The sequence below is a fragment of the Neofelis nebulosa genome, chromosome 2 (genome assembly GCF_028018385.1).
Source record: "Neofelis nebulosa isolate mNeoNeb1 chromosome 2, mNeoNeb1.pri, whole genome shotgun sequence".
Classification (NCBI taxonomy): domain Eukaryota; kingdom Metazoa; phylum Chordata; class Mammalia; order Carnivora; family Felidae; genus Neofelis; species Neofelis nebulosa.
In genome coordinates this window covers 74299195-74316305 of record NC_080783.1, presented here as the reverse complement: position 1 = coordinate 74316305, position 17111 = coordinate 74299195, and the positions used below count along the sequence as shown (strand labels likewise).

General features: G+C 42.4%; 1 long non-coding RNA gene across 2 annotated transcripts in view; it reads right to left on the bottom strand.

The window, feature by feature from the left end:
• Window positions 1-1237: 1237 nt before the first annotated feature.
• The window catches only part of LOC131503657 (uncharacterized), a 46621-nt gene continuing 30747 nt past the window's right edge, over window positions 1238-17111 (bottom strand). The window contains exons 3-4 of one of the 2 annotated variants that reach the window (XR_009257512.1): window positions 1847-1919; window positions 1238-1453 (exon numbers count right to left, since the gene is read on the bottom strand). This is a non-coding gene — a long non-coding RNA (uncharacterized LOC131503657). Of the gene's footprint in view, window positions 1454-1846; window positions 1920-15986; window positions 16191-17111 lie in introns of those variants that run through there. The other variant, XR_009257510.1, reaches the window with a different exon arrangement.

Genomic DNA, 17111 nt, shown 5'->3' with positions numbered 1-17111 from the left:
AGTGTCTTGAGTTCTCCTCTGTTCCAAATTCCCTCCCTCCCAGGGCCTAAGGGAGACTCCTCAGGGTCAAACTGTTTAATTCGTTAGATCCCTGTCTAATTTCTTTTTTGCACAGACTAAAATGCAGCACTGTTAGCAATCTAATGTGTATAAAAATCAACTAAGAGGGCCTCCTGGGTGGCTCAGCCAGTTGAGCGTCTGACTTGGGCTCAGGTCATCATCTCATGGTTCTGAGTTTGAGCCCCACATCGGACCTGCTGCTGTCAGCCTGTCAGTGCAGAGGCTGCTTTGGATCCTCTGTCCCCCTCTCTCTCTGCCCCCCTCCCCCGCTTATGTTCTCTCTCTCTCAAAAAATAAACCAAACATAAAAAAAAAGAAAATCACCTAAGAAACTTGTTAAAAATGCAAATACCAGAACCTATCCCTATACATTCCAATTCTTAGGTCTTAGCATAAGTGTGCCGAGACCTGCTTTTTAAATATAATCTTCAGGATGGTGGTACATGTATCCCCTTAGGGCACATTTTGAAAAAAAAAATACAGGGATAAGAGCATATAGGGTTTGAAGAAAACAAAGAGCTGGGGTCCCCTGAAGTTGTTCCCTTTCCTTATGAAACCAAGTTAAAGGACCAAAAAGGCATCCTTCAACTAGACCACTGAGGCCACTTTGAATAGACTCCTTTCTCCAAATTGCAGGAAATCTCCACAAGTGGACCCTCAAAGAATCAGGATTAGGGTGTGAACTGCATGGGAAAAGATCACATTAGAAGGCCTCTATTTTAATTAGCGGAGGGCCCCAAACCCGGTGACAAACCAGCACAAGTCCAAGTGGCAGATTCTACAGTGGCCACAAGGTGGCGATCTTCTGCATCTATTTGAAACGCTCTGTGAGTTTTCAGGTTTAGCTTATTTCCAATGTTAAATACATCATTAGTTTTAGAAGTACGCATTAATTTTAAAAGGATGCAAGGAGAAATGGTTTAGCAGGCAAGCCTTCAAACTAGCATTTCAATCAAATACTGACATACTCTAGATGGAAGAACTTAGTGAGATTTCCACATCAAACCCCAGAAAAAAAAGATAAAAATCTGTTTGAGTAAAGGCTGTAGTCTTTGCAAGATGAAAAATGTCACTCAAAGAAAGTATCTTAAAAGCTTTCTGAGAAGTTGGGTTTTTCTTGAGAACTAGCAGGTACAATCTGGTTATTAAAAAATAAAAAATAGGAAAAAAAGCATCATCTGGTAAAATTTCCTTTTTATTGGTCTGTAGTCAGGATCAGAAAATGAAAGAGAGAGAGAGAGAGAGAAACAACTCTGGATCAACATAACACTGGTGCAGTTCTGAACAAAAAGTGAAGGCGGAGCTGCGGCTTGGGTGGTGTGAACCTGAGTTTTTCCCAGCAACTCTGCTAGGCCTCCTGGGAGGTGCAGCAGCAGGCGAGGAAGCCAGTGGCCTGAGAGCAGAGGGAGGAGGCTGTGAGCGCTCACCACAGCACAACTTCAAGCCAAGCAGCACAGCCTCAGACTTGGAAGGCCAAGCCATTGGCAAGGTCACTGTGGTCCTGGGACTTCAGGAGACAGAGAGGCTAGTGGTTAGCATTAAAGTGAGGCCAAGACAAGATTCCACAGGAATAGGCTACAAAAGACAGCCAAGGCCTCAGGCCAGTGGAGAGTGCAGGGGACAAGGTTGCCGATCACCTTGTGGGCTTTGGGCCATATGTATCTACGTCTTAGCCCTTGGCCACAGCCCCACGTTGAGGATGTCCCTGACACATTTGAGTGTAGAAACAATGTGTCTAGAAAGGTCAGTAGGAGAAAGGTGCCAAGGCATAAAAATCAATTCTCACCTTTCAAGGGCATTTGGCAAAGTTGGCTTCATATTCTACCCTCTTAATTCAGCTTCCTCTCAAAGAAGAAACCCTGGAAGGCATGAGAATATCGTTGAAGGAAGCACAAAGGGCCACCAGGACATAAAAGGTGGTGAGGAAATAGAATGGGCCTCAATAGTTGGGCCTTCCTCCCTCCCACCTTCCCAGTTTCTCCCATCGTGTTCTTGGTCAGGACAGGAAAATGGTTGGAAGGGGAAAACTCTTTTCAAGAAGAAAGGCTGAAGGGGCCATTGTCTTAGAAATTCAGAGACTGCAGGAGAGATGTCCGAGATATTTCTTTTCTCTTTATTCTTCACAGCGTGGGGCTGGGGCAAAGGCTTTGAGGTCCTGGTTGTTTTAAGGGACAGCCATCCTTTGGTTATTCTCTGTTCAGAGCCCCCTCACTGCAGGGAAAATCATATTAGAGCTTTGGCAGACAGGATGGATGTTCTCTATGGAGCCAGTGTGTCTGCAGGACAGTGTCCCATTAGAACCTTCCCTGTGCTGCTAAGCAGCTGAGCGAGACGCTTATATAGCTGAGGAGAGGGGATGCCTGAGAGACATTCCCCTCGACAAGACCCCTTTTTCACTGCATTATCCGTGGATTTGGGGAGATGGGCTGCCCAAAGCTGGACACACAGAAAGAGCTCATATCTTGCCAACTGTCATGAGACCTTGGGCCATGAGTAATGTAAAATATCATAGGTGATTTAAGGATAAGCAGTTTTATTTAGTGACCCTCTAAATGCAAACCATATCCCACATCCAGTGTGATAAATGCCTTAACTCTGGGGTACATGTGTCTCAGACCTGGGCTGATTTCCTTACACTCAGGCAATCAACCCTTAGAGGCAGGAATGGAGAAACATAGAAGAAGAGAGCGTTCACCAGCAAGTTTTTGAGTTTTTGTTTGGCGGGGTTTTTCCTTGCATGGCAGATTTTACGTTGGAAGATGAAGTTCCTGATCTCCCAGGAGGCGAGCTGGTGCTCAACGTGATTTTCTGACGAGTGGGAGTGGATTTGCACAGATACGTCCTCTTCAGTCTCTGCACAAGCGTCTGCATTGTGCAGGCAGCCCAACCTACAAAAAGCGAGGGAAGTTCTCTTGCACGTCCGCTGGGGGTCTCAGGGACCCAGAGCTCGGGTGCAGGGGGCACCTGCTCCACCTGCACCCACACCATTCATTACACACAGCTCACTCGTCTGCAGGGCGGTCAACCGGAAGTGAATCGTGCCTTAGCCGAGACATCTTGGCAAGTATGGATGGTTAAATCATAAAATTAATAAAGACAACTTCCCTCCCAATATTTAGAAACATTAAACTAATAATAAAGGCACTGTTCTCAGATCAAAGCAGCTCTTCTTAACTAATTGAAAGAGGTTCTTATTATTAGATTTCTTTTAAAGATTTATTTAAAAAAAAAATTGTTTCCTTTGGAAGCAGACGCTGTGTTGACTGGAAGTCAAAGTACCAGAATCTTAGACATTGTAATATCACTTTAGATAATTAGCCGCATTGCTTTAATTTTCAGCTACTGTGCCTTTGAGTTCTGTCTGGCAGCCGGGTGGGTATTAGTCTCACAGGAAATTGCTGAATGGCCAATATGTTGAATGCCTTTGCAAGGCCACCAGAATGACAATATGTAGTATGCTCCTTGCTAAAAGCAGAGTAACTATGTAACTTACTGTCCAAACTGGGATACTTTTGAGAATAAAAGGAGGCACAATTCATAATCACTCCAGGAAAATAGATATAAACTGGGACTTCCTTGCTTATACGGCAAGCTTTTGTCCTGTAAAGTTATTTCACAGAAAGAAGGAAGATACAGATAGAATTCTCAATGTTATTCAGGTTCTCATGAACTTACTCATATTCCAGGTCAAATTCCTTTTTTTGTTAACTACAAAATGCTCTTTAGGAAAGACATCCTGAAACGATTCAGCCACTCCTAGTTTTGCATTTTTGTAGAGATCCACTAATGCAAATCAGATTTTAAAAGGAGGGATAGAAATTTGACACAGATTTCACAATTATTCCTGGGTACAGTCCCTCATCATTTTTTTTTTTTTTTGTAGGATTTTCCAAAAAACAGTCACAAAAGCAAAAAAAAAGTAAGTGGTTGTGCTGTTAACCTATAGGATGAATGGAAATTCCTGTTGTTATGAAAGTTTACTGTTTGCAGGAAATATTTCAGCAACATCATCATGCCTGATTTTTAAAAGTACTATATGTCAAACAACTGAAGCGTGAAGACATGTGCTCTGGATGACTCAGCAAAGGATAAAAAAAAAAAATTGGCCATTGTCATAAAGACGGAAAATGTATGTGGAGACTGAATGTAAAGTGGAAAAAAAAATGTTAAATTAAGCATTATTTTATGTAATACCTGACTTTTAATATCAATATATAATTTAATTAACAAATTAAGTATTTTGATTAGACACTTGAATATTTTATTTATATTCCCCAAAGCTTATGTGTCCAAACCATGTGGGTTTCTGTTCTGTGTAGGTTGGTAGCAACAGGCTCCTGGAATTCAGGCTGGGTGAATATGGGGGTTCCCCGTGACTTCCTGCCTGGGCAGAAAATTTATTAGGACTCCAGGTGATAGAGCAAAACACTGAGCCTGTGAGCTATGTCTTTTTGTTTTTTGTCATAAGTCCAGCTGCTGTCTTTCAGAATACCACCATGCATGCGGTAGGGGGTGATGAATATGAGCAGGTGCAAGGTTCACTGATGAACACCAGGGTCTCTGCAAGCAAAGTCTACACTGAATGGCTCAGGGACAGTTCCTTTCCATCACATGCCTAAGAAGCCTCCGTCATCGACCCCAGCCTAACCCATGGTGTTAAGGTGGCCTTGGATACATCGACCAAAGACCAGCCACCTTGTGGATCTGGAAAGAAGAATGTGTCAGTCTGGTCTCTTCTGGCCTCCTGGCAGCTGAGAGTCTAGTCGGGGCTAGATAAGATGCACTCTTGGACTAACTGGCTGTACAACATCGGGCAAATCCCTCAAATTCTCTGACGGAATTAGAGGACTTTCCTTCCAGAGCTATTGCTTTTCTCTATGAAAATAGAAGCAAACGGGCAGGGAAAGGTTGCCATTGATGGTACAGAAAATGAACACCTCAGAGGTAAAAAGAAACAAGAGATCAGAAGCTTCCATGATGAAAAGAAATGAGGCTTCTTTCTTCATTCGCTGTAAACTTAGTTTTACAGATTTTGGAGTAGAAGTATGCTGAAGGTCAGTGAGGAGAATTCACTTACTTAAACCTATATAGATACATAAAAGGCCCTTAAGGACCAGAGAAAATAATCTAGGCTTCTAAACCCTGAAACGAGGTATTACTTGCTACATTGAGTGGCTTGGGGAAAAGGAAATCATGTGATCCTGGTGGCCTTCCTCTTAAATTTGATGACTCCATTCTCTTGATTTGGCCCTTTAAAGGAACTTCAGAGATTTTGATGAGCGAGAAGCAGGCTTAGGAGGGTGGGGGACGAGTGTAGAGATGGGGAGCCGGGGTGTTGGAGCACCTCTAAGACTGCTAGGATACTTGGAGAGTCAGCCAGTGGTGGTTTGGGAGGCTTGCAGCTTGGATGCGCTTCATTTTCTAACTTGCTCTGGTTCCCTTTTAGGTTCGTAACATATTCCTGGATAACCAGGTACATGAACTTCTTTGTAGAACACACAAACCACAAGTATACCATCAAAAGGCTGTGAGATAAAATTTAAAAAATGGATTCCATGTTTGTTGCAATCCAGGTGGTTCTAATTCTGACACTTTTGGTTTTTTTTAGGACTGGAATCCCTTGGTTGGGTAAAAATCCTTGCTTGCTTGCTTTAAAAAACATTTCTTCCTTGTTTTAAGCAAAGATCATTGGAATCCAGTTGTGTTCGTCATCACAATGAACATAAAAAGACTTCCCTCAAGTGCCTCCTTCCCTCTGTTTGGGCTAAGATTGCACATATTCAATAGCTGAATATTACACTTAATTCTGGGCAGCACTTTTCATGAGGGATATTGGAAACCAGAAAGCTCCCAGGAGAGGGGGATGGTACAGGATCTGGAAACTACAATAAATGAAGAACAGGCAAAAGAACTGAGCGTCTCTAGTCTGGAGAAGCAAATCTCAACTTAAAAATTGAGAGCTGCTGGCTGCCCAGATGCAGCAGTGGGAACTGGGACACCTGGGTGACTCAGTTTCTGAGGGTCTGAATCTTGGCTTCGGCTCAGGTCATGAGCTCACGGTTTGTGGGTTTGAACCCCACGTCAGGCTCTCTGCTGGCATCATGGAGCCTGCTTGGGGTTTTCTCTCTCCCTTTCTCTCTGCTCCCCCCACCCCCGACTCGCTCTGTGTCTCCCTCAAAATAAATAAATAAACTTAAAAAAAAAAAAAAAGAGGCAGATGCAGATATTGCTCATTTTGGCTTTGTGAAAAGAAGAACTTAATAAAACTTGGGGCTAGTCAGTATTGAAATGGGGTAGGATGAAGTCATGAAGTCATGGGAAATGTCCATGGAGAGAAAGGGACGCCATATCCAGGATACCTCCCGGGTAACTTGCAGTGAAAGGCTCTGAGTTTAAACTGGGGATACAAATAGATGTATGACAAAGTGCCTCCCTTGTCAGCACCTACTGTCTTCCAGAAGAAAGGATGCCTAAATAAAAATATAAGTAACAACGTAAGAAGTGCATGCTGCAGACCAGGGGAGATACTGAGAGCTGTGGGAGGACCTGGAATTGGCAGATGCAGAGGGCTTCATTAGGAGGTGGGATACGCGGTGGGTGTTGAAATGTGCTGAGACTGAGATAAACGGTTGGGGAGATTCTAGGGGTGCAGCTGGGGCTACAGGGAACACTGTAAACAAAGGGCTATGCTAGAACAATGTGGACACCAGAAATAGAAGGGTCTGTGGGGGGAGGACTCAGATAAATGGTTGGGGAGATTCTAGGGGTGCAGCTGGGGCTACAGGGAACACTGTAAACAAAAGGCTATGCTAGAACAATGTGGATACCAGGAATAGAGAGGAGGGTCTGTGAGGGGAGGACTCAGAGATTGGAGATAGCTGTGAAGGCCAGATACTGGAAATCCTTGAACTGTAGGTTGTTGGAGTACATTCTCCTCTGGTACCTGAGTTACTAAATAGCAATGTCTTTCATACTTGACAGGCAGTATTGGCTTCCTTGTGCAGTGCCTCAGAGAGGCCAAATGTTAGGGTAGAAAGCAAGTAATATCATGGCATTTTCCTGACCTCTTTCATCAGTGGAGTCTCTAGCCCTAACAGGCTTTTAAGGGAAATAGTACATTCTTTTGGCATTTGCCAGTATTAGCCTACCCACCCCTAAACCCTCAAAGCCCACTGTATAATTACCCCCAGGGGGCCAGAGGTCATTTAAAACAGCAAGTGTAGGCAACACCCAGCTATTAGAACTCAAATTTCAGAGCTATCCCTAAATTCTGGCCTGAAGCATTTTGGAGATGGGAGGGGGCCCCAAAGGTGGGGAGACTTTGAGGTTGGTATTTCCTGTCTGCAATGAAGGCATGTGGTTTCTGAGGTTGGCATGGGTAGGCTGTGTTCCTGTAGGGGGGCTGCAGCCCACTCCCAGGGAGGCCCTCTCTCCTCAGCACTGGCTTCAGGCCTCCTCTTGGCCCCTCCACTTCCTCAGAAGCACAAACTTGTCTGTTCTCCCTCTTCTTGCATTTAGTTCAACTCCTTGGGTGGGAAGATGAGAGGAGTTTCAGGGCTGCTCCTGTGACCCACTACCCCAGATAGGAGGGGTGGTCCAGACAGAGAGTGGGAAGGAAAGTTGTTCCAGAAGGAGTCTTCCAGTCTGTCTGCAGGTAGCTACCCAGCTAGCCAGTGCTTCTCTGGTTTCCTGAGAGAAGGAGAAGTTGGAAAGCGGGCAATGCAGCAGTTGGTCTCCATGCAGGATGAGTGCTTGGCCAAGATGGCAGTAATAACTACCTTGCTCTGTTTAGGAGCTGCCTACAGATAACTGCCCCCACATGTTCTCATTGAGGGGCCCCAGAAGCCCCTCAGTAGCTTCCACATTAGCCTACTCTGAAGTTTAAAATGCTACCATTAAGATGGATTCCCTGGATTTTAGTGTAAATCTCACCCTTAGTTTCTCTTTAAAGATGCAGTTTCACTGGATACAATAAATTAGTCAATTGAGTCATTCCTCCCTAGTAAGAGGAGTGCATTGCCCTGGAAACGTTAGGAGTTGGAGAAGGTAGCCAAAGAAGCTAAATATCTTTTTTTTTTTTTTTTTTTTTTTTTTTTTTTTTTAATTTTTTTTTTCAACGTTTTTTATTTATTTTTGGGACAGAGAGAGACAGAGCATGAATGGGGGAGGGGCAGAGAGAGAGGGAGACACAGAATCGGAAATAGGCTCCAGGCTCCCAGCCATCAGCCCAGAGCCTGACGCGGGGCTCGAACTCACGGACCGCGAGATCGTGACCTGGCTGAAGTCGGACGCTCAACCGACTGCGCCACCCAGGCGCCCCGAAGCTAAATATCTTGAATTGAGAGAGCAGAGAGTACCAAGGGCCACATTCACTTCCTTTAGGATTTGCCATGGGCCAACACAAACCCAGTCAAGCAGCATCTCCTGGGCTCTGGAATGCCTTAAATTATGCTCTAAAATGGATGCTTCTAGGTGCCTGCATGGTTCAGTCAGTTAAACATCTGAATTTGGCTCAGGTCATGATCTTACAGCTTGTGAGTTCGAGCCTCATGTCAGGTTCTGTGCTGACAGCTCAGAGCCTGGAGCCTGCTTTGGATTCTGTCTCCCTGTCTCTCTGCCCCTCCCCCACTCCTTCTCTCTCTCTCTCTCTCTCTCTCTCTCTCTCTCTCAAAAATAAATAATAAAACATTAAAAAAATATTTAAAATGGATGCTTCTGAAGCCCTAGTTTATTCAGTTTCTCCAGCACGAAAACACATAGGAACCCAGAGTTTGACCAGAATTACCAATTCCACCCTTCTAATCTTGACCTGCTTTGTCTGCTATTCTTGCGTTCATTTTTACCATAAGGGTCTTGTCTTTGAAGCTTGCTGGAGATTCTCAAGTCTGTTTTCAGTGGGAAGGAGGCACGTTTTCACTAAGCAGACACAGGGCTCATTAGAGCATGGAAAGTTCTCCATTTCTATCTCAGTCCAAAAGCCAATGTCCTGGGACCATCATTCATAGATCAAAAACCTGCTCAGATGCTTTCCAGAGAGAGGGAAACCGTCCAGCAGGTGTCAGTAAGTTCTAAGATGTGCGGGGAGTCTGGCTTAACAATCAAGTGTGTTCTTTTCCAAACCAGCTTAGCTTTCAAGGCCTTCTCAGGGGATTGTGACTGACAGAAGGGCCGTGATGACTGGAGTTCCCAAAGAGGAGGTCAAAGAGGGAAAATAGAAATCCTTTTCCTTGCGGAGAAGAACTGAGATTTGTTGTGTGTCTGAGGATTCTAGGAAGTCTGTACCATAGAGCCTAGGCTGAGAAATGCATGATGATTGACTAGAAAGATATCACAAGGCACCAGAAAGGGGTTCGTTCTGTCTTTTTCCTTGCCTTGGGGCACAATTCCATCTGGCCTTACCTAGAGGCAGCCTGTTCAAATCAGCTTCAGGTTTCTCATTCAGCCTGCATGAGGCCTTAGCTGAGGTAATTGTGAAGAACCCAGGCCACGTCAGTCCAGCCTAGCGGACTCCATTCTATACTAAGGTGACCCTCCACCACACGAAATTGTGCAAACTGGAAGCCTTAGAGCCACAATAGCTTGGGTTGGGGCCCTGTTTCTGGCCTGGCATCAGATCAGATTCTAGGAGAGATCAGGCAGAGGTGTGGAGAAGAGTCTTTTCTTTCTTTCTTTCTTTCTTTCTTTCTTTCTTTCTTTCTTTCTTTCTTTCTTTCTTTCTTTCTTTCTTTCTTTCTTTCTCTTTCTTTTATTTAAAGATTCTACTTTTAAATAATCGCCCACGTGGGGCTCGAACTCACAACCCTGAGATCAAGAGCCATACACTCCACCGACTGAGCCAGCCAGGTGCCCCTGGAAAAAAGTCTTTACATCCCTACATCCTCTTTGTTTGATCAGCATTTACTGAAAGACTGCTGTTTTCAAAGATAGTGCTAGAAACTATGGAAGATACCGAGAGATATGATGTGGGGGTGCCTGAGTTTAAGGGAATCAGTATCTTGTGGACTCTGGTATTCATTGTTGACCATCTACTACCCTGTCCTTATCGTGCTGGTTCCATTTAGAGGAGCTCCGCCCACAGTTTATAGGATATTGGTAGAGGTATCAATCAGGCATCATAACCAGCTACCACAGGGATGGGATTGTGATCTAACCTGGCTTATGAGGGCACACTGACATCACTATGTAGTTGTTCTCTGTTTCTTACAGCTAAAGGAATGAAACTAATCCATAGATTGACAATGTTTGGTCAACGAAACTGTTTAACACTATATAAAAACCAGCATGAAGTTTCCCAGGGAAAGGATTGACTGATCCAGAGATGTTCTTATCTTACATGGGATGCAGTTGCTCAAATGTACAGGTATTGAAATTGGTTTTCATCTAATAATCAGCTACTATCATTACAAGCTACTTGGACAGGGATGTCTAGGAAGTTGATTTTCTCATTAAACTTAGCTTAGTGAGTTCTGAAGGACAAGGATTGTGTCAAATAGATGCCCGATAGTTTGAGCCCTTGGATATGCTGTTGCTGCTCTGACATGTGAATCATTTGGGCGGTAGGAAAAGGATCCTGAACATGGACCTTGAAAGAAAGAAGGCTCACAATTTGAAAAGTAAAAGTGACCATTTTAGGGACACCTGTGTGGCTTGGTTGATTAATCATTCAACTCTTGATTTTGTCTCAGGTCATGATCTCATGGTCATGAGATTGAGCCCTGAGTTGGGCTCTGCACAAGGCATGGAGACTACTTAAGATTCTCTCCTCCCTTTCCCTCTGCCCCTCCCACCTCCAAAAAGCGACCATTTAAAAAAGGCAAAATACCAGCTTTGCTTCTCCATTCTAAGATATTAGATACATTATCATCAGAGAATGGCTAGGAAAAGTGCTTGTTGAGTTTCTTAAGCCATTCTCCAAGATTCATAGTGTCACACATTCTGTTATTAAAGTTATATTTTGTGTTTTACAGTTTTCTTTTCGATGTTGAACCTAAAGTCTTTCCACTTGAACTTGAAAAGGAGGGGATGGCAAAGAGTCCATTCACCACTGTTATAGCCCCATGAGCTAATCAGAGACATTACGTGTTCCTGCTAAGTCCAGGGGGCAGTCTTACAAAGTACTGAACTTAGTACAAAGCTCTCCACCTTAGCATTTGTTACTCAGTCCATTAGTGTTGGCCTACTGGATGCCATGCAAGATGAAAGCCACTTTCCATCATAAACTGTAACCAGTGATGCACATTTATGTAATACAGATTTCTGTATTTATGTAAGGCCCTGAGCAGAAATTTTCCTAGCTCCTATCTGTTCACAAGCTGGTATAAGTCTCAGAGAAAGACACAACTTCAAAATCAATCAACTATAGATTGCAACAGTGATGCTGTGAATATAAATGCTTATGGAAAGGCAAATGAAGATAAGACCAGTTACTTCCAAGTACTCAACACGTCAAGTTTCCTGTCCCTGTGGGCAGAAGATAAATATTCATTGAATGAAGCCAATAATGGTGATCAGTTGAAAGGGGTAGAGTCAAGGTTTCACATTTCTAGATGTGTTTTGCTTCATGCTGACAGGTCCCAGACAGTCAAGGAGACCCAAGGTCATCTATATGTTCTTTTTTAAAAAAAAAAGCGACACATCTTCAGCAAAACACAGATCAGTCCTAAGCCTGCACTGGGTTGGGAAAGTTTCCTATCTTCAAGATCATTTATTTCCTAAAATCCAGATTCATTCTCACCTGAGAGAGCCAACCAGAGTCTAACCTGATAGAGGATGGAAACATAACAATCCTTATGAGGGGGATATATTAATTTCCTAGAGCTATGATAATAAAGTACTATAAACTGGGTGGCTTAAAGCAAATAAGTCTATTCTCTTATAGTTCTGCAGGCTACAAGTTCAAAATCAAAGTGTCAGCAAGGCTAGTAGCTTCTGAGAGCCTTGAGAGACAAACTGTCCACTGCCTTTCTCCCAGCTTCTAGTGACATGCAGGGATTAATGGCCTGCAATCCCTGGCTTTCCTTAAATTGTAGATACAGCTCTCCAATCCTCACCTCCATCCTCACATTGGTGTTCTGTCTGTCCTCACATGGCCATCTCCTTGTAAAGACACCAGGTATTTTGGATGAGGGGCTCACCCTACTCCAGGAGGACCTCATCTTAACGAATTATAACAGCAATAGCCCTATTTCCAAATAGGGTCACATTTTGAGGTACTACAGGTTAGAGCTATCACATATACAGATATATATATATATATATATATATATATATATATATATATATATATATATATATATATATTGTTGAGGGGGAGGAAGGATACATTGCAACCCATAATAGGAATGAGAAACTATCTGGCCCTGTCAAATCACGAATGTTGCCAAAGCATGTATGGTAACATCTTGGATAGGTTTGATGTGTAGTGGCAGGTCCAAGGGGTCTTTGAAACTAAGACATCCAATAATGTATCCCCAATGGATAGAAGTGTTTCTGTTTCATGATTTTTCCATCTCAGCTCTGATTAGAATGTCAACTGTCACCTAGAAGAGAAAGATTTCATATCCCATCACCAAATTTCAGATTCATCTTATTTTTAGTGTCTCAAATTTGAAGATGTCAGGAACACATCTTTCAGTATCTGATCAATAATACAAGCTTTCTGTATTTGTTCAGGTGGCTTCCCTCCCTGGAGCCTTCTACCTACCAGATTTTCAACATGACTTTAATACATGTACAAACAGAAAAACTACCCCACAGAGGCTAAAGTAATGTGAAGATAATTTGTTAAAAAGGTTGTGTCTTTAGGATAAGTGGATACACAAATAGTTGATTTCAAAGAACTAGATGGATAACCCCATTTGGATTGCACCAATAGTGAGGACAACCAAAGCAATGATACTTCGTAGCATATATTTGCTAGTTGTTTATAACTTTTCACCAGGCAGATGCTGGAATGATTTTTTTTTTTTTTTGTATTATGTAGCAACACTAGACAGACAGCTAATATGTTTTTCCAGTTCAGTTATTCATATCTCAGCACTGCAATAGAAAGAAGTCATCTCGTTCCCTTTACTGCAGAAAAAAGAGTTTGTACTTCTCCATACCATTGACTTGGAACAGCCTGTGGCTAATGCAAAACCATATTGGGAGAGGATTTTTTACTCTCTGCTTTCTGACCTCCCCAAAGACATCACTGTCAAGTGTGAGCATTAAAAACTCTATTGAGGGCTTTTATAAAGACAATGGGGGTAAAGAGAGAGCTGTATGTTTCCAACACTTGGACTAGATTTAACTGTATCCCTGGGGAACAGGTCAGCAACAATATACCATAGGTTCCATGGGGCATCCACAATCTTCCCCAGGGAGGAAATGCCTTACCTTCAGAGCCGCAGGGATCTGTATACTGCACTAAGGAGATCTAATCCATTTTGGCTGGTTGCACTGAGATACTCTCTGTTCCCAATTAAATCAATTATCTGGGTAATCTTCATAATTAACGGCAGAAGACTTGAGCTGTCAGGACTGGCTGTAGCAAAAATATTTGGGCATGTGGGTTAAGCCACAGTTGTTCTGTGGTGTCTGAGGCCGGGGCAGGAAAGTGGGCTGAGCACATGCTGGGGCCAGCTTTCTCAATTATTGTTGGGCTCTAACTAAACAGCAGAAAGGGCTTTTGCCTAGAAGTCAGGAGATAGTGTTCTCACTCCATCTCTGACACTAGCAAGCTGTGTCACATTAAGCAAGCTTCTTCATGTCAGAACGACTTATCTTTACATCTGCAAAATGAAGGAATGAAGCCAGATGGTTTTAGTTAGCCTTTACAAAGCAGATGCTGAATATCAGGCACTGTAGTAAACCTTATTTCATTTAATCCTTATAACTAACCTTTTATGAGAAACAAGGCACAGAGAGGATAAGTAACTTGCCTGACATCACACAGCTAGGGATTTTCAAAGACCAGATGATCTTTAAGCTCCCTTCTGACTAAAATTTTAATCTCTATTGCTGTGGAAGCCAAGTGGAAGCCCCTGTGTCCCAGATAAGGCTTAGCCTAACTTATATTCTTGCTACTGAAAGTCCATGGACCAATAACATAGCCATCGCCTGCAATCTTTTTGGAAATTTGGAATCTCAGATCTCACTCCAAATTTATGAATCAGAACCTGCATTTTTAACCAGATAACAAGGTAATTCATGTGCCTAGTAAAGCTTGAGGGGCACTGATCTAAGACTGACCAAAGGCCCAATTGGAACCACTGCAAGGGATTTCTGTTTTCTGCCCCCACTGGTAAGCATTGAAGGCCCTAGACTAAGGTGCCGGGGACTTCCGTCCTGCAGTTCTAAGCCATTGGCCCAGTGCAAGGATCTGTGTTTCTTCTTTGCTTTCTTACCCAAGTCATACGCTCCTGACTGTCGGCTCTACTTCCAAAAGGAAGTTTCCAGTAGCTAGAACAGATCTTTGTATCTCTATGAGCTGACCACAGGGCAGAGGCTATTGTGAACAGATTAATGCATGTTCAGGATAAAATTCTCCAATGTCCTTTTGCAGGCAGGAGAAATTGCTGTTCTCACTTTCCCACTGACTTCCCTCTTTTATTTAACAATGACTCTACACAAAGGCTTTCTATAGAAAGATAATTGGATTTCCAACTCTATTTGTTCAAAACTCACTTAACATTATAATGGCCCTAGTTATATTGTTTGTATCAACTCATCAGTAGTAAAGTACCAATTTCTGAATAAATATGTAGATTTTTGTACATACATCTAGCATTACCAAAGCAGGAAAGGAAAAATAAGCCAGAAATAGAAATCCATTAATAAAAACAGATACTAACTAGATACTTCACTGCACTAGGCTTAAATGTGCTGGATAAGTTTAGATTTTCAACATCTGAGTGCTATTTTTGTCTTATGTATGTATTTGCTTAGTGTTTAATCACTGTGGAACTTTTGGCCAACAGGTCATCGAAGAAGAATATAGCCTGCTGTATTCACCACTGAAGTACCAATTTAACACAATCTTAAATGAATTAAACATATACTTTAACAATGATTATCCTTCCCTTGCCATGGGGGTTGCAACAGAACCTGGCTTCCTAAATACCCTAGAGGTTTCCCTTTGACATCTTTAAGGCAAAAGTAGAGAGGGAGGGGAGAGAGAGAGAGAGAGAGAGAGAGAGAGAGAGGGAGAGAGAGAATTTCTAGGGATTTTTATGTTTTTATTATGTATGTTTGATAGAGATTTCTTTTCCACCTTTCAAACATATGAAACAAGGCCTTTTTTCCCATATTTTTTCTTCTCTGCTCTTTCTCTGGACAAGAAAGAGGCTACCACTGAATAAATGAAACAAAGAGCAGAATGCATTACTTTCTAAGCAAAAAACCAATGAACACGGACTCTGAAGAGAGCAGATGCTTGCTCTTATACGGGGCTTGGGGAAGCTAGGCACTCAGAGATTGGTGGCCTCTCAGAAGCAGGAGTGGTCAGGGATTGGCCATGGAAAGCAGCTACTAAAACCGGCTGCTGCTATTGGCTGGCTTTCAGAAGCGTGATTACCATTTCAGAGTTGTCATTAATTGATTGGGAAGAGTTTACAACTGAATCTGGTACTTGTTCCTACGATCAAAGAGTAGTCAATCTTTCTTGAATTTGGAGTTTGAACACTTTTTATGTTCACCTCCTCCTGCCCCCACTTGCTACTTCAGGCAGCCTGTGTACTCACTGTGGTATGAAACATTAAGGAATATAATCTGAGTCCATTGAATCTCAAAGTGCCATACCTTGGCACTCTCCCGTAGGGTAAATAGGAAACACATGGCCCGTGTGTGGGCCAATTCCCCTTCCAGGCTTGCTCAAAACTCGTGCCACTCTTTGCCACGGAGCCAGATTAAGGCTTTGGCTTCATTCTAGCAGCTTCTACTCATTAAGTGGGATTGCCAGCTGATGAAAGAAGATTGCCATCTTCTGCGGAAGAAGCCGGTTTGCCATCCCTGCTCTTGAACAACTTTGTAAAATTTAAGTATCCCGTGTCCCATTCTTTTACCTTCTCCTTTATAAACCAGCTGAGGAGAGTTCCAGGCAACTTCCCTCTGCGATGTAATGTGTTACACAATGCGTGGTTGTCCTATACCTGTTAAAGACAAAGATCCTGAGCTTCGCTCTGGAATAAATCTATTCCTGGAAAAGGGCACTGTGTTGTGTCAATTAAGAGCACCAAGATAGATAAACACGTGAATTCTAATTCTAGCTGAAATGTCATTTACCAGCTGTGGGACGTTGGGCAACTTACGTAACCTCTCTGAGCCTTAGTTTCCCCTTTTGTAAAATAGGGATAAAGCACAGTATTCATATCATAGGATTATTGTAAAGATTAGATGAGAGGAACGTAAGACACTTAGGGTGGCACCTGGTAGATAGTAAGTACTCAAAATGTTGGGTATGACACAATTTGCTATTTTTGTCTGTAAAGAAATCCTTGGGAGTCTAAAGGTCTGGGTTCAGATATGCCTAATATTATTAATCATGTAGCCAACAGTCAATAAGAATACTTGCATTGTTTACATGAGGGAAGCTAATGTGTACTAACTTCATGGTGCTGTTCAAATCACCCTTTTGGGGCCTCAATTTTCTTCCTTGTAAAATGGTGCGGACAGCTACTCAGTCTAACAGATAGCGTCACTGTGAATATTAAATCAAATAATATACATGAAATGGCAAGGAACCATGGGAGAGACTCATTTCTTGAAGATAACTGAGATTTAAAAAAAAAATTAAAGGAGAAATCACTTAAGAATGAAAATTTTACCATAAATGGTATTTTTATGTGTTGGTTGAATTCTATTGTTAAAAATGAAACATTAAAAATAAGTTTATCTTCTATTTTCCAGAATCTTATAGCTGTAATTATTTGCTAATTCTTGGAATCATAAAATGAATCAAGTGTCAATTTTTTTTGGCTTAACTTGACTGACAAAATACTAAGGTCTCCTTTTCTTCACATTTGATTTTTGCTACACACTTACTGAAAGGGTCAGTTTTTGCCAAAATATTA